Below are 12,551 nucleotides of genomic sequence, written 5' to 3' on the forward strand. Positions count from 1 at the left end.
AGAGGAGATTTACCAGGATGTTGCCTGGAATGGAGAATAGGTCGTACGAGGATAGGTTGAGAGTGCTAGGCCTTTTCTCAGTGGAACGGCGAAGGATGAGGGGTGACTTGATAGAGGTTTATAAGATGATCAGGGGAATAGATAGAGTACACAGTCAGAGACTTTTTCCCCGGGTACAACAGAGTGTTACAAGGGGACATAAATTTAAGGTGAAGGGTGGAAGGTATAGGGGAGATGTCAGGGGTAGATTCTTTACCCAGAGAGTGGTGGGGGCATGGAATGCGCTGTGGGAGTGGCAGAGTCAGAATCATTGGTGACCTTTAAGCGGCAATTGGATAGGTACATGGATAGGTGCTTAAGCTAGGACAAATGTTCAGCCCAACATCGTGGGCCGAAGGGCCTGTTCTATGCTGTATTGTTCTGTTGTGCTATGATCCTTGCGGCACACCATTAGTCACATTTATTTCAATAGAGTTAACTTCCCGTTATTGGCAAAACCTGGTATGAATTACTTATGTCTCTGAATGTGGCAAATTGCCAGACCAGACTGCCAGATCTTGGTGGTTTAATGGATTATGGATTTGAGCTGTAAAATCTACAGTTTATGGAATTGTGGATCTCTGTTATTTATGCTTTCTTCCCAAGTAGTTTGTGACAGTAATCGTGATGAAAATAATGGAGACTTGAAAGGGAGCAGCAACATTAAGGTCACCCGAGAATTTGACGAAGACTGTCTGCAAATCTGGAAATATGATTCGGAAGAGTGTTGAGATAATGTAATCAACAATCTAATATTATGCCAGTGTTTTCAACAGCGCAAGCTCCTCAATATCAATGATAACTTACTCACCTTCAACAAGAAATAATCATATCAAGAGCACTTTAGCTTGATATTTTTCAAACATTTCATGAAGGGATATTTGTGGATTAGAAACTGTGGTGTGAGGGCAACAATTTGTTTGGTTGGCAGGTATTACTCATTGTTGAAAAGAAATTATTTCTAACTGCATTGTTTGTGCTATGAGAATGTTTGGAAATTAATTTATTCAAGTTCAGAGAAAAATCTTCATTATAATTATTGCTTCCTAGTGAAGATGGATTTAATGTAACAGTAAATGCAGGGATCCATTTCCTCAAGAGAATTTATTTTATTCTTGGGATCCTGGACATTTTAATGTCAGGCAATGGACTATAATTTGCAAATGAACAATTTCAAAAGTTTGCATGTGAAAATGACTTCACTTATGCTCTCAGTTTGCCTTGCTATCCTCAAGCTATTTGAGAAGCTGAGAGAAATGTGCAAACAAGTGAAATTATATTGAAGAAACACAAAGACCTCAATCATGCTCAATCAAGTTATCGATCCTTACTGTGACAGAGTGAGTTATTACAGTCATTGTTATTGATGGTTAGAAGATTGAGAATATAACTTTCACTTCTAACATACAGATTAAAATCTGACATAGAGTCATACAGCAGAGAAACTGTCCTCTCGGTCCAACTTGTCCATGTCGACTAGGTTTCCCAAACTTAATTCATCCCATTTGTCTGTGTTTGGCCCATTTCTCTATAACCTTTCCTATTCATTTACCTGACCAAGTTACTTCCTAAATGTTGCAATTGTACCTGCCTCTACCACTTCCTCTGGCAGCTTATTCCATACATGCACCACCCTTTGCGTGAAAAAGTTGCCCCTCAGGCCCCTTTTATATCTTTCACCTCTCGCCTTAAACCTATGTCCTCTAGTTTCGGACTCCCCTACCCTTGGAAAAAGACCTTGGCTGTTCACCTTATCTAAACCCCTCATGATTTTATAAACATCTATAATGTCATCCCTTAGCTCCTGACATTCCAAGGAAAAATGTCCCAGACTATCCAGCCTCTCCTTATAACTCAAACCCTCCAGTCCTGGAAACATTCTTGTAAATTTCTTCTGAGCACTTTCTATGGAATGACCCCGAGAGAGAGAGAGAGAGAAAACAATGAGAGGAAAAGCAAAGAGACAACCAGGTTTAAAACTTCAGGTGAAAATGCAGAGCATGTAGGTTACCAGTGGAGAAGCTGAGGGAGAGAGTACAGATAAGAGGCCAATTGGGAGAAGATGCAATAATTGAAAAAACACCACAACTGAGATTGCATATTGTTGAGACAGACTGCAGTATCCTAAGAAAATGGAAAATAATTTTTACAATTTGTTCATGGAATGTGGACATCATTGACTAGGTCAATATTTGTACTACTTTCCCAATTATCCAGCGGTTAACTAAGGGTTAATCATATTGCTGTCACATGTAGGATAGACCAGGTAAGGATGGAGGATGTCCTTCCCTAAGAGGCATCAATGAACCAGATTGGTTTTTAACAACTATTAATAATGGTAGTATGATTACCACTGTACTAATTTCTGAATTCCAGGCATCAATGGCAGAACAATAGTGGGGCACCTTGAATGTGATTTTTGTATAAAGACTACTGAATCACTCAATGCTGCATCACACTTCACTTCAAGTCTTCACTTACAGGTGTAATTTTTCAGGAACAGAAATCAGCATTTAAGTGAGGACATCCATATTGAATAATATACAGTTTCATTTTATATTTTTAAATTTTTATTATCTTTAATGCTATTATTTGTAGGAATTTAGCCATTGGAATTACAGATAACATTGTATTTCTACCTAGAGAATGTAATTAAGATAATTTATTTATTTTTCTTGGCTATGGACTAGGCCAGACCACTCAAAACATTCTTAAGCAGGCAGCCCAGACCATAACTTGGTAATTTGTTTTGGTAAGTGTACAGTGAAAATTACCTAGATTAAGTTAGCTAGGTTGACTACCAGGTTTTAAAACAGTCAAAAAATGTATTCTCAAAATTACACAATGAAACACAAAGAACAGTTTAAACAACCCCGACATAACTCAGTCTATCCAAACTAGACTTAATTATGCTGTTCTTAATATACGTAACAGTCCCAATAAGCAAACCCCATTAAGGAACCCACCCAACACTGTGATTTATTTCACTTTATTACAATGAACCTTTTTAACTTCTTTGTCCCCCTCAAAGGTATTTATTTTACCCTGTAGTAAGTTATCCTTATGACCTCCACTGAGATCTACCTTTCCCTTTCCATGTGAGGATTTCTCTTTGCCCCAATTTCTATCCCTCATGGACTGAAATTGATTCTGGAAGCCAAACCATGTTTTATGGACCAGCTCATAATCATCAGCCACTTCAGCTGCAAATCTTGCCATTTTAACTCTGCTCTTCTACTTGAGTTTGCACTACTTCCTCGCTAAGGTTACCTTCAGCCTTTATCTCCAGCCTTTTAAGCTGACTTTCCTTCTTAAGTGTCAGTTTTTGAAGTTCAAAAGCTCTCTCTTTTTCTTTCTCTTCTTCTGCTTCTCTCTCTTTTCCTGTCTCTTCTGCTTTTAATTGTAACCCAAACTGTTTCATTTCTGCTGTCCTTTCCTTATATCTCACCTCTGCTTCATTTGCAATTGCATTCTTGCTATGTCTATAGATTCTTATGGTTTCTCCAGCAAGTTTAAATGCTGATCAACTGCTATAATTATCTCTCTTTTCCTCACAGAAACAGGCAGATTCAATTCCGGCTTGTCTGGTAATTCTTGCAACCTGGGTCTTATTCATCTTTTGCAAAACTTCCAAAGTCACCGCATCCACTTTCAGAAAACTTTCTGCAACTAAAAGAGCCATTGCTATCCCAAGCTTTGTCTACCCAACCATTCCAACACCTGAAATAAAGCAACTAACTTCTACTATTCGCTGTTTAAAATCCCACAAAAAGCCCCCAGTCTGTTATGGACTAGGCCAGACCACTCAAAACATTCTTGAGCAGGCAGCCCAGACCATAACTTTGCAATTTGTTTTGGTAAGTGTACAGTGAAAATTACTCAAATTAAGTTAGCTGGGTTAACAACAAGGTATTAAAACAGACAAAAAAATTATTCACAAAGTTACACAATAAAACACAAAGAACAGAATAAAGAACCCCTACAGAACTCAGTCTATCCAAACTAGACTTAATTATGCTGTTCTGAATATACACAATAGTCCCAACAAGCAAACCTCCTTAAGGAGCAGTAAAAAATGGAACAAATGCTTAAAGGTTGAAGTTAGAAGGGCAGAAGGAGTGAGAGAGTTTGTTTCCACACAGCTCACTGTTGAACTCCCAACTAATTCTGGACTGAACTGAATTGCTCAGCTGGAGAGCTGACCACTCCCTTTTCATTATACAGGTCACTTCAAAAGCATGACCACTTTGGCCTGAAGTCTCATCTGTTTACATACAAACAAAAAGGCCTCTCAATATCCTTTAACCTCTGTGCCAAAAAATCAGAACCGGGAGCTGTTTAATGACCCCTCTGAAAAAAAACCAAGAACACAGTATCCTTGAGAAAAAAAACAGCTCTTAGTAAAAAGGGACCAGCTGTGTGACACTTGGCTAAGGAAGGCACAATAGTATCTAACCCCAGTTTTAACATTGCTTTCTAAAGGAGTTGATGCTTCAGAGTTTAGGGGTTTTTCTTACTATAGAAATAAGGACACCACTTCCCTTCCATAGGTCCAAAGGCTTCTGGATATCTTGTTCACACCCACAAGCTATTTAGCTTCCAAAGGAGCTAATCACATAGTAGTTGGCAGGCAGAAGGGCCTTTTCATGAACAACTGGTCACCACAGATGAGTCAACTACTTGTTGTCAGCTCAATTTCACCTTGTACATGCTCCCTGGCACCAGTCCATTTGCAAATAAACTCCTCCTACCGGTTGAAGAACAAGTGAAAACAGCACTAACAATTAGTGCTGACAGATTATTTTTAAGATGCACTGTAATCCATTCCACAATTCTTGGTTTTTAAAATTGTCTTTTTCCTAATTTCAGTCCAGAGTCAAAAATACATTAAAATATATTTAAAAATTGATAGTCGCAGTGAAGGTTAGAAAGATAGGAGTAATAATTTGAAGAATCTTTAAAATGGGTGCAGGCAACATGATGTGGAATTACCCATACTATTTCAGGTCAAGTGACCCTTCCTCAGAACCTTTTCCACAGTTCTTTCAGGTTTTTAAAAATCTGGTCATAAATGTAGACAGCAGCAGCTAATTGGAGGAGGACCCACACACCTCAAGTTATTACATTTTGCAACTTCCAAATGGTGTGTGCAGTGCTTTCTTTTCAAGTCAAAAAATTGGAATAAAAAAAGTATATTTTTGTAAGTTTGTAATATCTTGAATTTTTCAAATTTTAAAGAATTTCAGAAACAGACTGGGAAGTAAAATCAATTTCTAGCAAACAGAAAATTAATTTCCTCATATTTCATTTCTATATGTTCCACAGTAAAAACCTCACAAAGTGTCTGTTTAGATAAACCTTTTCCTATAATTTATTGGGTAATTTATCAGTTTCTTTCCAGCAGGCATTTTTAATCATGAATTTCTATAATACTGTAATTTAACAATTTAATGGCGACTTCAGAAATTAATTGAAAATTACCACCTGATCAATATCTGATTTTTTTTTAATATCAGAAATAGTGTTTAATATCTGTCAAAAATGAATGAGAAATCAGTCAGATTCTCTGATATATACCCATTAATGTCAAACAAAGTAGGAGTTCACAAATGAGTTATGAACTGTCAGAAAATTATTTATCTGAAATTGTTTCCATTGCTCCTAACAAATTTCCCATTTTTGTTTCTATTGACCATTGAGACTCCACATAGAACCAAATCAGATTGGCAAGTGGGATTGCTGGTCAGCTGAAATCATGGATAATATTACACTATACTCATCAAGTAAGTTATCAAGGGAATGATCAGGCACAAGAAAGATTGCTTTCAATACTGTGGTAATCCAGGTGCTAAAGGCCATATTGGAACAAGTCCAAAACAAATTACATTGAGCATTGTATTTCAGCAAATTAGGGCTTTATTTGAAATTGGTACATGTGATCAAGGCCCATAGAGGTTCTGTATTAAATCATGAAAAGTGTTACTTTATCCTCTAGCTGATTACCTGGAGAAGGATTTTTCTCCAAGCTAGTTATAAACTGCACTTAAACACCTGACACATGGACACAGTTCAGAAAGAGCCCAAAAGCTCATTGTGCCTGTGCTAGTTCTAGCTAAACATATCTACTTACTTTCAATTATTTTCCTTTGTCTATTCATTTCAAATGTTCTTTTCCAAATATTTAACCACTTTTCTTTTAAAGGTGGCTATGAATTCTGCTTCCAAAACTATTTCCTGTTGGATATTCAAGGGACAATTCACACCATTGATGTTTGAAATTGACACGCGTGAATGTTGAATATTGAGAACAAAACTTTTTGAAATATACAAGATTCTTAGTGGAATTCACATGGTAGGTGTGGATAGGTTGTTTCTCCTCTGGGACCATCTAGGACTGGGGTGGGGGGGGAGCGAGGGGTGCAAACTCTCCAAATAATGAATCACCCTGTTAAGACAGAGATGAGGAGGAATTCCTCCTCTCATGGGGCAGTGAATTTGTGGATTTCTTTACCAGTGAGCTGTAGAAACTATGTTGTTAAATGTATTCAAAGCAGTAATAGACATTATGAACTAGTAAGGGCATCAAGGATTATGGATGAAAAGGCAGGAAAGTGGAGTTGAGGAATATCATTTCAGCTATGGTCTTACAGAATGGTAAAACAGACTTGATGAGCTGAATAGCCTTATCCACTCCAATGTCTTATGGCTTTGTGGTTTAAAATCCTAGTCACTGGCCACCTGAGACTCCCCTGACTTAATATTGATGACAGCTCAAGTTGGTTGGCTGGTGCATCTCCCAGCAGGAATCTTATTAAAACTTTAGCATCAGAGTCTTGCTTTGACTACAGGATTCTACCATAGTTTTTGATTATCAATGGTAAGCACACACCATTTTTTTTCTGTCCAATCTTGTTGGATATTGTGTTGTTTAGTTAGTACTCCAAGAAGAAGACATATCCAAGAATGTTTTTAGAATGATACAATGTCATGGTGTAACTTCTGTACATGTGCAAGCCACAGTCTCTGCTGAGGAGACAAAATACGGTGAAAATAACTGAAGATGGGTTTGAGGAAAATAAAATTCAAAAACCCCAAACAAGTGCCAGGAGACGGTGGTGAATGAGATACAACTTCAAAGAAACACTGAGTATTTCTCTATACTCAGGAGATTACTATTTTTGAACACTTATAGCAATACCTCACAGACTGTAATGCTATCACTATGTTCTATGGATCAAATACTCCTTGTGAAAGGTAATGCAACCTGACCGTTATGCTCTGTTACCTTATACCTATACCCTTTGGCTCTCCTTAAACTATTTAATTCAGACAGCATTTTTCTGCTCAAAACAAATCCAATCTTTTAATTATTCATAGCTGAAATGATATTCCTCAACTCCACTTTCCTGCCTTTTCATCCATAATCCTTGATGCCCAATCAAATCTCCTCAAAGTCGTAGAGTCATAGAGATGTACAGCACTGAAACAGAGCCTTCGGTCCAACTCGTCCAAGCTGACCAGATATCCCAAAACAATCTAATCCCAGCTGCCAGCACCTGGCCCATATCTTTTCAAACCCTTCCTACTCATATACCCTTCCAGATGCCTTTTAAATGTTGCAATTGTACCAGCCTCTACCACTTCCTCTAGCAGCTCATTCCATACACGTACCACCCTCTGCGTGAAACATTCACCCCTTAGGTCTCTTTTATATCTTTCCCCTCTCACCCTAAACCTAAACCTATGCCCTCTAGTTCTGGACTCCCCCACCCCAGGGAAAAGACTTGTCTATTTATCCTATCCATGCCCCTCAAGATTTTATAAACTTCTGTAAGGTCACCCCGCAGCCTCTGACGCTCCAGGGAAAACAGCCCGAGCCTATTCAACCTCTCCCTATAGCTCAAATCCTCCAACCCTGGCAACATCCTTTGTAAAGCTTTTCTGAACCCTTTCAAGTTTCACAACATCTTTCTGATAGGAAGGAAACCAGAATTGCACGTAATATTCCAACAGTGGCCTTACCAATGTTCTGTACAGCCACAACGTGACCTCCCAACTCCTGTACTCAATACTCTGACCAATAAAGGAAAGCATACCAAACACCTTCTTCACTCTCCTAGCTACCTGCAACTCCACTTTCAAGGAGCTATGAACTTGCACTCAAAGGTTTCTTTGTTTAGCAACACTCCCTAGGACCTCACCATTAAGTGTATAAGTCCTGCTAAGATTTGCTTTCCCAAAATGCAGCACCTCACATTTATCTAAATTAAACTCCATCTGCCACTTCTCAACCCATTGGCCCATCTGATCAAGATTCTGTTTTAATCTGAGGTAACCTTTTTCGCAGTCCACTACACATCCAATTTTGGTGTCATTAGCAAACTTATTAACCGTACCTCTTATGCTCACATCCAAATCACTTATATAAATTATGAAAAATAGTGGACCCAGCACCGATCCTTGTGGCACTCCACTGGTAACAGGCCTCCAGTCTGATAAACAACACTCCATCACACCTTTGAGCCAGTTCTGTATCCAAATGGCTCGTTCTCCCTGTATTTCATGAGATCTAACCTTGCTGAACAGTCTCCCATGGGGAACCTTGTCAAACACCTCACTGAGATAGATAACATATAGATCACATCTACAGCTCTGCCCTCATCACTCCTCTTTCTTACTTGTTCAAAAAACTCAATCAAATCTGTGAGACATGACTTCCCACGCACAAAGCCATGTTGACTATCCCTGATCAGTCCTTGCCTTTCCAAATACACGTACATCTTGTCCCTCAGGGTTCGTTCCAACAACTTGCCCATCACCGGCATCAGGCTCACTGGTCTATGGTTCCCTGGCTTATCCTTAACACCCTTCTTAAACAGTGGCACCACGTTAACCAACCTCCAGTCTTCTGGCACCTCACCTGTGACTATCGATGATACAAATATCTCCGTAAGAGGCCCAGCAATCACTTCTCTTGCTTCCCACAGAGTTCTAGAGTACACTTGATCAGGTCCTGGGGATTTATCTACTTTTGTGTATTTCAAGACAATCAGCACTTCCTCCTCTGTAATATCAACATTTTTCAAGATGTCACCATCTATTTCCCTACATTCTATATCTTCTATGTCCTTTTCCACAGTAAATACTAATGCAAAATACTCGTTTAGTAACTGCCCCCATCTCCTGCGGCTCCACACAAAGGTTGCCTTGCTGATCCTTGAGGGGCCCTATTCTCTCCCTAGTTTTCCGTTTGTCCTTAATGTATTTGTAAAAACCCTTTGGATCCTCCTGAACTCTATTTGCCAAAGCTATCTCATGTCCCCTTTTTGCCCGCCTGATTTCTCGCTTAAGTATACTCCTAATGCCTTTATACTCTAAGGATTCACTCGATCTATCCTGTCTATATCTGACATATACTTCCTTCTCTATACTTTATGAAAATATAATCTCCAGCATACTAACACTCACATACTAACAAAGCCTTTCAATCTAGTGGTCACTTTTTCCAACTTTTTATATCATAAGTGAATAAACTAAAATTTTATTTTTAAAGGTTTTATACAATCTTAGGTCATTCTTCTGAATGAAGTTAAACCAATTCCCTGTTTCAAAGACAATGCTGCATTTCTTTTGCTGTATTTAAACATTGCAACAGTATATCACATGCTGATTCTTTTCACAGTTCCTTCAGAGCATAATTGCTTACATTCAGAAAATTTGTGATGCCAATATAATTCACACCTGGGATATTGGCATCACAAATTTTCTTAGGCAATGTTTGGAATTGCCTTAGTCACATGTGTAACATTTTCTTTATTAACCTATTATATTTTCGACTGATCTGTGCTGAATGAATCCATGGAAAGCCTTTGGCCCAGGTCAGATCAGCAGAAATATTCTTAAGGAACATGCTTATTAGTTGACGATTCCTTTCTCACTAATCTTTCAGTAATCAGTTGATACACGTATAGTTTCTAACTATTGGAAATCAGTGATTATTATTGTTCTGTTCTGTGTATGGAGTCTAACTCTATTTAGTTTCCAAATTGGTATTTGCTGCAGTAAATCTTTGTTTGTAATTTAGTATGCTGTACATAAAATCTGTTTATATATATGTGTGTGTGTTCTCTCGAGATCGAAGATTCTATTGCTCTCCAGTTCTTGCTACATAATCAGGTGACATTAATATCATCATTACAGCATGATCAATCATCATGGTACATTCTTTTGATGTTACTTCCATTTTTCTGCATGTCCCTGATTTGACCTGACGAAGGAGCAGTGCTCCAAAAGCTTGTGATTTCAAATAAATCTGTTGGACTATAACCTGGTGTCATGTGACTTTGGACTTTGTCCACCCCTGTCCAATACCAGCATCTTCACATCATCAATAATTCTAAGTATTGATCCATCCTTTAAATTACCCAAGGACACTGTACGGTTCACACAATGGATAGAGAAACCATCAGTCTGAAGTGCACAGTTGGGAATGGATCAAGAGGATCAACTCCAGTGCTGTCTGGAATCGGCTGATTGGGCCACATTCAAACAATCCGTAGGTACCTTGGATGAGTACGCCACCACTGTCACAAATTTTATTAACAAATGTGTGGAGGACTGCATACCGTGGAAGTCAATCCAGTGCTCCCCAACAGAAACCTGAATGAATCAGGACATACAGAACCTGCCAAAATCAGACATGAGGCCTTCAGATCAGGAGACCCACTCAAATATAAGGAATCCAAGTATGACCTTCACAGAGCCATTAAGGCAGCCAAGGACCAATACCGATCCAAACTAGAGACCCAGACAGACACCCGGCGACTATGGCAAGGACTGAATGATATCACAGGTTCTGAAAAGAGAAAGTGCAAGATAGCAGACGATGACATATCTCTCCCCAATCATCTCAATGACTTTTATGCTCGCTTTGAGTAGAATTTTAGCAGAGAGGTAACATCTATTCCAACAAGTCCTGACGAACCTATCCCAACAGTCACTGCATCAGAGGTCAGATCAGTTTTCCTTCGTGTGAATCCAAGGAAAGCGTTGGGACCAGACAGAGTATCAGGCCGTGCACTCAGACCATGTGCAGATCAACTGGCAGACGTCTTCTCGGATATCTTCAATCTCTCCCTGCAGCTTCCTGTTTCCAGAAGGCCAACATAATCCCTGTGCCTAAGAAGGCTCATGCAGCATGTCTCAATGACTTCCGCTTAGTGGCCCTAACTTTGATGGTCATGAAGTACTTTGAAAGGCTGGTCATGGCATTAATCAACTCCAGCCTCCCCTCTACTCTTGACTCACTCCAATTTGCCTATCAGACCATCAGATGCCATATCACTTGCCCTTCACTCCTCTCTCGAACATCTTGACACTAAGAACAGCTACGTAAGAATCCTACTCATTGACTACAGTTCAGCCTTCAACACTATTACCCCCACGAGACTGATTAATTATCTTGGACTAAGCCCCACTCTTGGCAACTGGATCCTCAGTATCCTGACCCACAGACCGCAATCAGTGAAGATTGGGGACAATATTTCATCCTCACTAACTGAACATTAGAGCCTCCCAGGGGTGCACACTCAGCGTCCTACTGTACTCACTGTACACCCATGACTACCACCAAATACCAGACTAATGCCATTTACAAGGTCGCTGATGGTACTACCGTAATTGGTCAAATTTCAGATGGCGATGAAACAGACTACAGACAGAAGATGGAAGACCTGGAAATTGGTGCACTGAGAACAAACCCAGCTCTCAATGCCAGCAAAATCATGAAACTCATTATTGACTTTTGGTGGTATGTTACTCATGCCCCCCCTACATATTAACAGCACAGAGGTGGAACAACTGGAGACTCTCCAGCTCCTGAGAGTGGTCATCCACAACAACCTTTCTTGGACTCTTCATGTGGACGCACTGGTTACAAAGACCCAACAATGTCTCTTCTTCCTCAGGCAGCTGAGAAAATTTGGCATCACGGCGAACACCTTTGCCAACTTTTATAGGTGCACCATCGAGAGTATTCTGTCTGGATGTATCACTACCTGGTATGGCAACTGTACCATTCAAGATTGGAGACGGTTACAGAGAATGGTGAACTCGGCCTGGACAATCACAAAGGCCAACCTTCCATCTATACAATCCATCTACCAGGCTCCTTGTCAAGGAAAGCCCGTCAGCAATCTCAAAGATCCATCCCACCCTGGCACTATTTTTCTACAACCTCAACCATCTGGGAGAACGTACAGAAGTCTTAACGCGCGCTCCAGTCAGTTTCATAACAGTTTATACCCTACTTTGTTAGAATACTGAATGGACTCACCCACTCTTAACATTTGCCTGTACCTGTGTTTTTGTTTTTGCCGCTGTTTAACTATTATTTAGTTATCTATGCTACTTAACTCTGATCTGCCTGTATTGCTCACAAGACAAAGCTTTTCACTGTGCCTCGGTACATATGACAATAAATTCAATTCAATTCAATTCACTAGTGGTATTGA

This window comes from Chiloscyllium punctatum, chromosome 45 (genome assembly GCF_047496795.1).
Source record: "Chiloscyllium punctatum isolate Juve2018m chromosome 45, sChiPun1.3, whole genome shotgun sequence".
Lineage (NCBI taxonomy): Eukaryota > Metazoa > Chordata > Chondrichthyes > Orectolobiformes > Hemiscylliidae > Chiloscyllium > Chiloscyllium punctatum.